The sequence below is a fragment of the Micromesistius poutassou genome (genome assembly GCF_964030765.1).
Source record: "Micromesistius poutassou genome assembly, chromosome: 16".
Taxonomy (NCBI): domain Eukaryota; kingdom Metazoa; phylum Chordata; class Actinopteri; order Gadiformes; family Gadidae; genus Micromesistius; species Micromesistius poutassou.
In genome coordinates, this window is record NC_140286.1 from 16830631 (window position 1) to 16839781 (window position 9151).

Sequence of the window (9151 nt, forward strand, 5' to 3'; positions counted from 1 at the left end):
GGTGGAAACTCCATTCGATCGGGTCGGCATGGACATTATCGGGCCATTAGAACGTTCCGCACACGGGTATCGATTTGTGTTAGTCCTGATCGACTACGCAACCCGATACCCGGAAGCAATTCCGTTGCGCAACATCTCTGCGAAGAGCGTTGCGCAGGCGTTGTTTCATGTCATATCGCGGGTGGGAATCCCAAAGGAGATTCTCACTGACCAGGGCACCAATTTCATGTCACGCACGATTAGGGAACTTTACGGGTTATTGAAGGTCAAAGCCATCCGCACAAGCGTCTACCACCCAGCCACAGACGGCTTGTGTGAGAGGTTTAACCGGACGTTAAAGTCCATGATCCGTAAATTTGTACACGAGGATGCTCGGAATTGGCATCAATGGCTAGACCCTCTGTTGTTTGCAGTGCGGGAAGTGCCCCAGGCTTCCACGGGGTTTTCCCCATTTGAGTTGCTTTACGGGCGTAAGCCCAGGGGCGTCCTGGACCTCATTAAAGAAAACTGGGAGGAGGGGTCCAGTGACAGCAAGAACGAAATCCAGTACGTCATGGACTTGCGTGCAAAGCTTCACTCACTAGGGGTATTGTCACGTGAGCACTTGCACCGCGCCCAGGAGAGTCAGCGACGCCTGTACGACAGAGGGACTAGATTACGCGATCTCACCCCGGGGGATAAGGTCCTTGTGCTGTTGCCCACCTCTAGCACCAAATTACTCGCGAAGTGGCAAGGACCCTTTGTGGTCACACAGCGGGTCGGGGACGTGGATTACGAGGTAGCTCGCTCGGACAGGGGCGAAAACAAACAGATCTACCACATCAACCTCCTAAAGAGGTGGAACGATGTGGTCCCTGTCACATTTGCGTCGCTGGTGCCGGAGAGAGAAGAGCTCGGGCCGGACGTCCCTAGCCCAGGCCCCATCCCCCCGGTCGGTCAGGGCGAGGGTCTTTCAGGGGGTCAGGCGCGGGACGTGGCCGATCTGCAACTCCAGTTCGGCGACGTCTTTTCGCCCCTGCCCGGTCGCACCTCGCTAATTACTCACAACATCGAGACGCAGCCCGGGTTAACGGTGCGGACACGCCCCTACAGGCTGCCCGTCCACAAACAAGATGTGGTGCGGCGTGAATTAGCAACCATGTTGGAGTTGGGCGTGGTCGAGGAGTCGCACAGTGACTGGTGCAGTCCCGTCGTGCTGGTGGGGAAGCCGGACGGGTCTGTCCGGTTCTGTGTAGACTACCGGAGGGTGAATGCGGTGTCGAAGTTTGACGCCTACCCAATGCCCCGGATCGACGAGCTTGTGGACCGGCTTGGCATGGCCACCTTTTACACGACTCTGGACTGCACGAAGGGCTACTGGCAGATTCCGCTATCTCCAGCAGCCCGGGAAAAAACGGCCTTCTCCACTCCGCTCGGTCTCTATCAGTTTAAGGTGCTTCCGTTCGGGTTGTTCGGAGGCCCCGGCCACGTTTCAGCGGCTGATGGACCGGGTGTTACGGCCCCACGCCGTGTATGCTGCTGCCTACATTGATGACATCGTCATCTATAGTGGAACGTGGGAGCAGCATGTGCGGCAGGTGGCGGCCGTTCTTCAGTCGCTGAGACGGGCGGGGCTCACGGCCAACCCGGCGAAGTGCGTGATCGGGCGGAGGGAGATCCAATATCTGGGGTTCCACTTGGGGGAGGGGAAGGTCCGACCACAGGTCGCAAAGACCGCAGCGGTCGACGCCTCCCCTCGGCCCAGAACCAAAAAGGAGGTGAGACGGTTCTTGGGGCTGGCCGGGTACTACAGGCAGTTTGTACCACACTTCTCTGACCTGGCTAGCCCCTTGACCGACCTCACCCGTAAGAGGGCCCCAGATACAGTCCAGTGGTCGGAGTCATGTCAGGTGTCGTTTGAGGCTATTAAAACAGCCCTCTGTGGAAAGTCGGTCCTATGTGCTCCTAACTTTGATCTCCCGTTTTCCCTGCAGACGGACGCGTCGGATAGGGGGTTGGGCGCAGTCCTGACCCAGCAGGTGGAGGGGGTCGACCGGCCGGTGCTGTACCTGAGCAGGAAACTATCAGACCGGGAGGGTCGGTACAGCACCGTGGAGAAGGAGTGTCTCGCCATCCGATGGGCGGTCGGCGCCCTTCGCTACTACCTGCTGGGGCGCGCGTTCACCCTCTACTCCGACCACGCCCCCCTCCAGTGGCTCCACCGCATGAAGGACGCCAACGCGAGGATCACCCGGTGGTACCTCGCGTTGCAGCCCTTCAACTTTCGGGTCGTGCACAGGCCTGGGGCGCAGATGGTCGTGGCGGACTTCCTCTCCCGTTCCGGGGGGGGGGGAGTAAGTTGGCGGCCGGATGTAACCCCGGCCTGTGTCGGGCGGTGGGGGTATGTGGAGGGGGACGTGCGACGTCTGGCCTGCGGGGGGGGGTAGAGGACGGTTGGGAGCACACCGGATCGGCTGGGGGGGGATTGGACCTGATTGCGGACAGGTGCCTGCGATCAGGGCCAATCAAGGAGGTGTATTTATGTGTGCTTTGTTTTTCAGTGAGGGGAGAAAAACCCGAGAAGGAAGGTGTTGCGGAGGGGAGGACACGACGAGTTGCCCAGAGCATCAGTTTATTTCAGTTTATGTGGTCCGACGGAGTAGAATCCGCAACGTGCTATTTCAGTTGTCATTTAAGCGTCTTGGGGGCGAATAAAGACTTCTTCCTCCCGAACATTGGGTCTCCTCTCGCTCATTACCCGTTACAATAGGCTACATATATATTTCTTTTTTTGTTCATATGTTGTTCTTGCAAAGTATTTATATGTTATGTCTGTCCATTTCTGTATTATGTTTTATTTCTTTTAACATGTCCGAAATAAACTTAAACTAAACTAAACTAAACTAAAACTGGTCCAGGTCTTTGAAGGAGAGAGACCCATGACCGAGGACAACAAGCTGCTGGGCGAGTTGGAGCTGTCGGGAATCCCGCCCGCTCCGAGAGGGGTACCTCAGATCGAGGTCACCTTCGACATCGACGCAAACGGCATTCTGAACGTGTCTGCTGTGGACAAGAGCACGGGAAAACAGAACGAGTTCACCATCACCAACGACAAGGGCCGCCTGAGCAAGGAAGACATGGAGAGGATGGTGCAGGAAGCAGACCGATACAAAGTAGAAGACGAGCAACAGAGGGAGAAGATAGCGGCCAAGAACGCCCTGGAGTCTTATGCCTTCAACATGAAGAGCAGCCTGTGGGAGGACAACCTGAAGGACAGAGTGAGTGAGGAGGACAGGAAGGAGGTGGAGGAGAAGTGTGAGCAGGCCATCCTCTGGCTGGAGAACAACCAGCCAGCGGAGAAAGAGGAGTACCAACACCAGCTGAAGGAGTTGGAGAAGCTGTGTAAGCCCATCATCTCCAGGCTGTACCAGGGGGGAGTGCCAGCAGGCAGCTGTGGAGAGCAGGCCAGAGCTGGCTCCCAGGGGCCCACCGTGGAGGAGGTGGACTACAGCACCCTGTTGGACTCAATGGAATGTGATCACTATGACTGTTGTGGATTAAAAGGGTATTTCTTTACAATGCTTTATGATGGCTAAGCAGCACTTTGGCCAAATGTTCACATGTGATGTAAATATGTTCATGCAAGGCCAAAACAATTACTGTATCACGTTTTCCATATTAGTGTTGCTTTTATACATTATCTGAGTTATTACATGGAATCAAAAGAATGTATATATAACACATTGTTAATGTCTCTTGAGTTATCTGATAGTATTTTCAGATGCTTGCAGAAATACGTCTTATATGTATCTGGAAACTGAGTGGTTTTGAATCTGCCGAGATCGTTGGGAAGAAGAAATGTAAATGTAATGTTTTGAACTGAAATAAAATACAATCTTGTAAATTAATATTTTATATTTTGTTTGTGTGGCCGAGGTTCTGCTTCAACAAAATGGGAATGGAGGAAATGTACAAACCTTACCACATTAACACATTCAAAAACACAAAATAAATCACACACACATTTGTAAACTAAAATATGTTGAGCGGCCTTGAGACCTGATATTAGTATAATGTGACGATATAGCCTCACTAAGTCTGAGGGTTCATCTGACCCTCCATAAACTGTTGGGGTCACCTGTTAGGTGTGTGTGTGTGTGTGTGTGTGTGTGTGTGTGTGTGTGTGTGTGTGTGTGTGTGTGTGTGTGTGTGTGTGTGTGTGTGTGTGTGTGTGTGTGTGTGTGTGTGTGTGTGTGTGTGTGGAAAGAGCAGGGCCTGGGCAGTGGCTCAGAAGAATGAGTACACCCTCACACAAGTGTGTATGTAGGACTAAATTAAGAATTATATTTCCATGATCTGGGTATGGGTAGTAGTGTATGTTTATGTAGGGCAATATGGAGGATCACGTTTTATTTTTGTTTATTTTTGTTTCCACTTTCTGGCAATAGTGGATGGTGTCTATAAGGTTTAACACTAGTGGATGGTGTCTATAAGGTTTAACACTAGTGGATGGTGTCTATAAGGTTTAACAATAGTGGATGGTGTCTATAAGGTTTAACAATAGTGGATGGTGTCTATAAGGTTTAACAATAGTGGATGGTGTCTATAAGGTTTAACACTAGTGGATGGTGTCTATAAGGTTTAACAATAGTGGATGGTGTCTATAAGGTTTAACAATAGTGGATGGTGTCTATAAGGTTTAACAATAGTGGATGGTGTCTATAAGGTTTACCAATAGTGGATGGTGTCTATAAGGTTTAACAATAGTGGATGGTGTCTATAAGGTTTAACAATAGTGGATGGTGTCTATAAGGTTTAACAATAGTGGATGGTGTCTATAAGGTTTACCAATAGTGGATGGTGTCTATAAGGTTTAACAATAGTGGATGGTGTCTATAAGGTTTAACAATAGTGGATGGTGTCTATAAGGTTTAACAATAGTGGATGGTGTCTATAAGGTTTAACAATAGTGGATGGTGTCTATAAGGTTTGGCACAGTCTTAGTTTTTCGTTTGTTTTTCAGTTTATTGCGGAAAATCCTGTTGAGAATCCATGTGGCAGTTATGGTATGGAAACTGGTTTGGGACCAGCATAGTCACTATGGTATTGTTACTAACTATGGGACCCGGCGATACAACGGCGGTGCGGAGAGAACGGTGGGGGCAAGCATACGAACGGGACTAACTGTTGGACCCATTGGACCCGGTCACGAGCGGCACCGAGCGGCACCGAGCCGCACAGAGCCGCACCGAGCGGCACCGAGCCGCACCGAGCCGCAGAGGTGGCCAACTGACAGAGCGACGCGTGGTGGTCGAGGAGAGGCGGACAAAGAGCTGCTTTTTGGACAAGCGGAGGACGGAGTACGTCACCGACCGAGGCCCGCGGAGTTGTGGAGGTGAGGATAATAACCCTATAGACTATTTCCTTTAAGGGCCGTTGTGGACTCATTTTACACTTCGTATTTTAGTTAGTGCAAACATTTTAATGTCCTGATTGTTATTAATAAACGGTTTAAACGTGCCAGTGGTGTCTGGCTCCTCCTTCGTTATTCTGTGTGGCTTTCCACCCGATCAGAAAGAATCCTGTAGGTTTCCTTCATCCCCTTTCCCCCCGTCCTCCTTGCATATGGTTCTCAGATCTACTCAAAGGGAGTTATTAAATGGGAGAACCCTGCAGAAGGGTGTCGGGGAAATCCGGACAGAACAGCGCCTCCCCAAGGGCCCCCGAGGTAATGACCCCCTCATGTGTGAGAGGTTATTCTTCATGCTCAGTGTGTACGGTCATGGCAAGCTGCATATTTATAGGAATAAGGAGTAGAGAACCAGATCAATAGTTGTTTAATTTCTAAAGATTGAATGTGGAATCAACTATCAATTATCAACCACATTGAGTGTGTGAGCAGACGGAAGTGTATTCTCTTAAAGTGTGTTGTAGGTTGGTTCGTGTGTGGGATAAAGTATGAAAACTAGAAATGTTTTTGAGTTATGGTAAAAGATGTGTACAAAACGTATTCAATTTAAAAAGTTTTATTTTTGATAGAACAAACAAAATTTGGTTACAACAGACAAAACATATGCATGTATGTTCTGATTAACGCCAGCACCCAACACGTGGTTGGCTGTGTGTACTCTTTATTCTGAGCTGCTGGCCAGGCCCGACTTTACATGTTAAAAGTGTAGATGAACGTGTAGTTTATATTTATTTACATTTAGGGCATTAGCAGACGCTTTTATTCAAAGCGACTTACAATATGTACATTTGTCAGAAGAAAAGTGTGACTGTTTGCTTTTCCTTCATCAGCTTCCTTAAAACCCTTTTACAATCCTAACTCTTGGATACGGCCAGGAAGGTCATCTTCTGATGGTGGTGAATGGAGGGAGGGTATTTGGATTGGTAGTAAAACGGATACAATAATGATCAGAAAAATGGAGGCGGTCAATGGATGAAATTCTTACATGAATCCCCTTAGTAAAAACTAAATCCAGTGTATCTACTACCTCGTGGGTGGGCTCTGTCACATGCTGAACAAACTTTTGATCATTAAAAAGCTTCAGGAACTCTTCACAAGGTTTAATGGTGACATGAAAATTAAAATTCCCAACTATAATGATTTTATGATATTCGGAACATATCATGGACAACATTTCTCTAAACTCAGAATAGAAGTCTAATCTAGAATCTTTGGGCGACCGATAGACCGTCACAATGAGCAGGTAGTCAGGCTGTTTGATCCTCACTGCTAAATACTCAAACGATGAATACTCATCGAGGGACTGATGAATCAATTCGGAATAACTCTTGGAATAAATAACGGCGACCCCACGCCGTGTTCCCAGTGGTGTAGTTACACAAGTGAAACCTCTTGGTAAAGAGGACGCTGACAACGTATCAGCAGCATTGCGTTCAGTAAGCCGGGTTTCAGTTAAAAATATAAAGCTAAGATCATTTTTAGAAATCAATTCTCCCAATTCAGAAATATGTTTTGTAAGGGATCTAACATTTAAAAAGGCAAAGTTTATCGGCTCTGGTCTATCCCCCCCCTGGTGCATCCTGGGGATGATGGGGTCACACAGCTCCTTCAACTCCTTCAGCTGGTGTTGGTACTCCTCTTTCTCCGCTAGCTGGTTGTTCTCCAGCCAGCAGAAGGCCTTCTTACACTTCTTCTTCACCTTCTTCCTGTCCTCCTCACTCACTCTGTCCTTCAGGTTGTCCTCCTGCAGACGGCTCTTCATGTTGAAGGCGTAAGACTCCAGGACGTCCTTGGCCACTATCTTCTCCCTCTGTTTCTCGTCTTCTTCTTTGTATGGGTCTGCCTGGATGGTTTTCTTCTTCCGTTTTCTCCTGCTGTCGTCCACAGCAGACACGTTCAGAATGCCGTCTTTGTCGATGTCGAAGGTGACCTCGATCTGAGGAACCCCTCTCGGAGCGGGCGGGATTCCTGTCAGCTCAAACTCGCCCAGCAGGTTGTTGTCCTTGGTCATGAGTCTCTCTCCTTCAAAGACATGGATCAGGACTACGGACTGGTTGTCGACGTAGGTGCTGAAGGTCTGAGTCTGTTTGGTGGGGATGGGGGTGTCCCGTTTGATCAGGGGCATCATGACTCCTCCGGACTTCATGATGCCCAGGGATAGGGCTGTCCTGCCACGGCTGGGGTAGGCAACCTGCATGGTGGCACCTTAAGCCTCGGATGAGTATGGGAGTATGATGATAGCTGTATAGGAGTTTACAGTTAAAATATAAGTGTTAGAAATTGTCTTCATAATAGCAACATTTATAAAGAAATTAAAATAATGTTAACAGTTCCAATAGTAGCAACATTTAAGTAATAATGTAATCTGTAAAAAAAGGTCTGTTATAATCTATAGTCAATCTAATAATACAGTTTATACATGTTAAATATTTTATATTAAATAGTATTATTATACATATATATTATTATATAGATTAACTGACTTTTTAATAATAATAATTATTGATGTTTTTAAACATATTTGACATGTTTCATTAAACACACTTTTTGAGTTAATAAGAGGAGAATCAAAGTAGAGAAAACGAGGAGAAAACTCTCCTCTAGAGGGAGATAGAGATGCATAGTGTCATACTGTTAATAACATTATGGAGATGATTAAAGACAAGTCTTTCTATGGCGAGTTATTCAAAATGTACTTTTAATTAAAAATAAAACGTTTCTTTACCTTTGAGCCTAATAATCTTTCAAGATTCTCTAAAGATTCAAAGGACTTTATTGGCATTGACATAATATGTCAATGCCATTAGGCCTACATTCACATTGCCAAAGTACAAAATGTCAAATAAGATACAGCATAAGATACAAAACAATAGTACAAATTTATTTTCTAAAAGAAAATTCTCATGTAACTTATCAATGTCCTTGTCCGGACATTCTCAACTTCTGTACTAGACACGTCACTCTCATATCTAACGTACGTGTCATCTCTTTCATGATCGTGTGTGCTAGTCAATTTCCTCTCTTCTGTGTACATGTCCATTTTACTTCACTCTTATCTGTTGGCACTGAAACTCTCAGTGCCTGTTCTTAAGCTGTGGACGATAACTGTTTAGACTCTCCAGGGCGGATCTTCCCTTGAACAAACTGTATATATGCTTGCCTTTGTGTATCTAAATACACTTTGAATCTTTCTAGGTAATACTGCCTTATGTCACATTGATTCCTGAGCTTGTGGCTTTGCCTACAAAGACCATAACCAGAGAACTCAGCCAAATCAGAGGACAGATACCGTGCATAACAGGGGCTATAGGAAAACAAATACCTCCAATATTCTTAATTAAATGTAAGTTCAGTGAATGTAATCAAAATTGCATAGCTCCAGTCTCAAGTGAATGAATAACCAACTATGGAAATAGGCCTGTTTAATGAAACATGGAATATAGAAATATGTACTTACATTTGTTGGTCTTCTCAGTCTTGTTGATCGTTTCGGGCTTCTTATGGTAACTGACCTGGTTGGTTGGTTCTTTTATACTAAACCTTGTTCTCCTAGATTGTTCTGGAACATCCTAGTTTGCGCCCACATTACGGTGACGTAGGCCATTAGGCGTAGCCGTCTTTTAATGCTGTGTCATCCAGTGTGTTAAATTTCTCCCGTGTGAGAAACTTATCACAGATATAGTTATTCATTTGTTTTTGAAG